Source organism: Crocodylus porosus, unplaced genomic scaffold (assembly GCF_001723895.1).
Source record: "Crocodylus porosus isolate Cpor-Errol unplaced genomic scaffold, CroPor_comp1, whole genome shotgun sequence".
NCBI classification, from domain to species: domain Eukaryota; kingdom Metazoa; phylum Chordata; order Crocodylia; family Crocodylidae; genus Crocodylus; species Crocodylus porosus.
This window is the reverse complement of record NW_017728886.1, coordinates 15,850,187-15,854,468: the sequence shown is the minus strand read 5'-3', so window position 1 is coordinate 15,854,468 and position 4,282 is coordinate 15,850,187.

Here is a 4,282-nt window from a genome sequence, read left to right as displayed (position 1 = left end):
GGGGGACGACAGCATGGCCCTCTTCGTGGGACCCCTTAAGCATATATTAATAATCTTTACAGAGGCCACCATGGTCCCCCTGTGTTGTCATATTTTGTGTCAGGGTTAAATGTGTAGTTTTGCTAAAAGATTAGATAATGGATTTGAATAGGAGTATTTGGTTAGGGATGATCCTTCCTCAGGCAGGGGTTAGCCTAGATGACCTATGAAAGGCCCTTCCAGCCCTACTTCTTTATGATTCTAGGATAGTGATAGTGCATTGAATGTCTTACATTCAAACTCCTCTCTACCTTTATCCAAACTACATAGTTGGTCCAATCAACGATATCACCCTAAGACATCCTTGCCGCTCACATACTTTCTGGCCCGTTATGGTTACAGCATAACTCTTACACTACCTTAATATTTTTTTATGGCTGGTTTCCATTGCACCTTAAATTAAATGTGTGGTGGGGTCCCTGCCATGCAGCTGCATGATGCCTGCATGGCAGACTTAGCTTGACAGCTGCCTGTAACCTAGACACTTGATACATCTCAGCCATGGAAACCCTGGGAGCAAGGAGAGAGTCCCAATACCTGGGTCCCATGGACTGGACTTAGTGGGCATGGACCTTTAAAAATAACCATGTGTGCAACTTTATTTTTCTTACATCCCTAGGACATGGGGACCCCAGGATTGGGGAACTTCTTCTGGATCCTGAAGGCCCCAGAATGCTGAGACCTTAAACGAGTTTGTGTGCAGCTGAGATGCACATACGGTTTCCTGACATCTTGGTCCACACGCCTCTGGCACCATCCCCAGTGTAGTCCCAGGGCTGGGACCACAATCAACTGATTGCCAGTCTCAGCCCTAGGACCTTGTTCTGGAAGTCTGGAACTGGCTTCAGTGACATTTTGGGGCTGAGACCTTAGGACCCCACCAGAGTCTCAAATTGGCTCTAGTGTGGGCCCTGGAGTTGAGACCAGCAATCAGCTGATTGTTGGTCCCAGCCCTGGGTCTGCATTAGTTTATACCCAGCTGCAGGCACCTGGCTTTCAACTTGCTAACGATCATGATTCTGGGAGTCCTTCAGTGCTGGTCAATAGCAACGGCATTATTAGAATCAACATGATCCCAAAATTGTGTGTCCTGCCGTGAATGTGTGGCATGGTAGGAGGTGCGACTGTTGGGATCAGGGACCAGATCCCATCGCACCATTAAATTAATGTGTGCCGGGGGCTCAAGGAAAGAATTTTCAGGCAGCTGTTCTGAAATTAACCTCTTCACAGCAACAAATGGAAGTGCTGCTGAAGCAAGTGGCATCGTTTTGTCTTCTTGCCAGAGAGCTAAGGTTACACTAACCCACACTGATTGCATGGACATGAAAAAAAAAAAGAAAGCAAAGTTTTGGTGGGATCACATATGCCCATTGCATACCGAAAGCAACTACCTGAATGTTGGTATCATGGGCAAGCGGTGCCAGACAGGTCTGGTAAGCACCTGCAAAAGCCGCCCGTGGCGTCGGCAGCGGGCATGGCCTTTTCGGGGTGGGGGGAGGGATGTGCCCCCTGTGCCTTCCCTACCAGTCACCTCTGGTTGTAATCCATCCACCATTGCCCCCAGACAGGATCCTGCAGATGGAAACATAAGCCTGACTCCATCTGACCTATGCCAAGCTAAGGGAGTTACATTTGAAAGGCTTATTCTCCCTGAATATTCACTGTGTATGTTACACTGTTTCTATTGCAAGCATATGTCCATTAATTCACTATTAAATTAATTTTGAAAATTCCATTAGGAGTTTTGCTGCTTTTGCCATCTGTTAAAACTAATTTAATAATATTAATATTTTTAAGTCAATAGGAAGCAATTTATATAGTGAAGCTGACTGAGTTTCCTTTTAGGTGTACCTTGAGCAGGAGGAGGAGGAGGAAACTAATGCCCGGTTCCTAATAAAATCATGTATATGAATAATTATATGAATCAGCCTATGCCCGAAAGGGTAGCTGAAGTATTTTAAGAACTGCGGAAGGTTAGACATTCCAGGAGACGGAAGGTAACATGCAGCATTTACTGTGGCACCAGAGTTTTAAAACCCCTGTAATAGCTCTCTAAATGCTGCATTTATCGGCACTACCCAAAAGCTTGATGGTGCCATTATGAAAATTAATTCATAGTAAGGTTTACATAGAGGAAGGCAAGCTTTTCAGTGGTGGCACTATTTAGCATCTCACCAACCGTTTCCTCCCGGCACTTTCTTTTTCCTCTCAAGGAACATATCATTGAGTAATTCCAACTACCACCATGATAGAAGTTGAAAATGGAGATAATAAGACTGGAAAACTAAAAATATGCAGCAGCTATAATAAGTCAGCCAGCCAGCACAGGATGTAAAAAAACCTTTCTCATGTTAAATAGTGCAGTTAGGCAAGAGAGAGAAACCCACAGCAAGCCCCAATATATGTTGAATGTGAGAGCTGTTTAACAGCCCCCAGGAGCTTTCCACTGTCATCTGAGGCTGAAAGTAAAAATACTGTATCCAACTGAAAATACAGGGTGGGAATTGAGTAGGCAGAACGCAATGGGGTGAGCTGAAATAGCTTCTCTCACAAAAACCAATTTTTATACCTCACCTAAAAACTGCCACTGCCAATCGTGCCTGAGCTGGACTATTGCTTTAGCGATGACGAAGAGGAACCAGCACCATCTACTGAACTTTCAGCTCCACGTCTGGCAGAACGTAAGAGCTGCTTACAGGTCTCCCATCCCAGCATCAAGATCGGAAAAGCTTAAGAGCACATGGCTGCAGGAATAAAACATGGGAGGCAGGTGATGATTGCAAAAATAAAAGTGAAGTGTCTAGATGTTTTACAGATTACAGATATTTTGAACCTGTTTTGGAAAGAAAAAAGTAAATTTTGATCAGGAGAACATATTTTTGGATGTGCCAAGATAGTATTTTAACCAAAGGAGTTGTACTGTGTGTATCGTGAAACTGGACTTGAAAACACCTGCAGGATTAACCCTTTGCTTGTCAGAAACGTTGCCCTCTCAGGCCTGCTCAGGATTCCTGTGAATGGAAGAGGTGGCGGCCAGTTCTTGGCTTTTGCTTCTCTGTTCTGAGTTAGGACTGAGTGACTGCCCTGCCCTGATGATAAATGAGTCCCTGCTGCTGGAGATATCAAAACACTTGTCTCCAATAAAGGCACCTGGGATATAACCCAAAAAATCATGTGGTTGGCATTCTTGACCCAATACACAATTTCTGCTTTCTGGGAAGAGATGGAGGGGGCGGGGGTGGAATCCTACTCCACTGAGGCAGGGGATGACATTGAACACCCATGGTTCTTTCCTTTTTATGTGCATTTCATGGTATTTTGGGATGCTAATGGAGGCTGGCATCCAGGAGGGTTAGGAGTCCAGAATAAATGGTCCCTTCTCTGCATCTAAGGAATGCAGAAACCCTGCTTGATGAGTGAATTGGGCAACAATACTAAGACTGAACTTCAATCTGTTCTGCTAAAGTAGCAGGAATGGTAAGAATGGGCACAAAAAAAATACTATGCAGAGATTTCTTCCTTCGCCTCTGCATGAGATATGCTGACAATGGGATTATTTTTGGCATGACACGATCTCCTGCCCCTAGAGAGTGGGGTATAAATTCATTAGCCAAATTAGGGGTTTGGAGATGAATCAAGACAGGCTTGGTAATCTGATATAAAGGAATGTTTCCTTATTAAAATACAAACACAGTTTTATGTATAAAAAGTTCCCCATATCTTCTTCTGCAAGGCCAGCAGATGAAAGGGAAACAGTGTACAGCTCCCTTTTGCTTAACACAGGAAAAAAATGAAATATTGAAGTCAGTAGCAGAGAGAAGAGTTAAAATACTTATCCCTCTTATTCTGAGTCTCTTCTTCCTTTCCCTCTGCCTAACATCGTTTAGTTCAGACTCCTTTTCTATTTGACTAACCTAAATGACTGCATTGCATCAAAATACCTTCCATTATTTATAAGATGACAAAATTCTGCCGCTTCATGGGACGCTGTTAATTTTTTTCCTTGCATTATATGTTGGCCTCCTCTATGGTAGGAAAATGCATTGTGTTAGAAAACATGAACTAGCTGTACTTGTGAGTGATCTGTAATCTACTTCTTATCTAATGCAATACCATTTGAAAGGCTGTAGCCTCAGACGTTTATCCAGGTGAATCTCAATGGAAATCTCTCTGAAATCTCTCTGAAATCTTCAGTTTAAAAAAAACCCTAAAAACATAATTACATACAACACAGATAGGCACG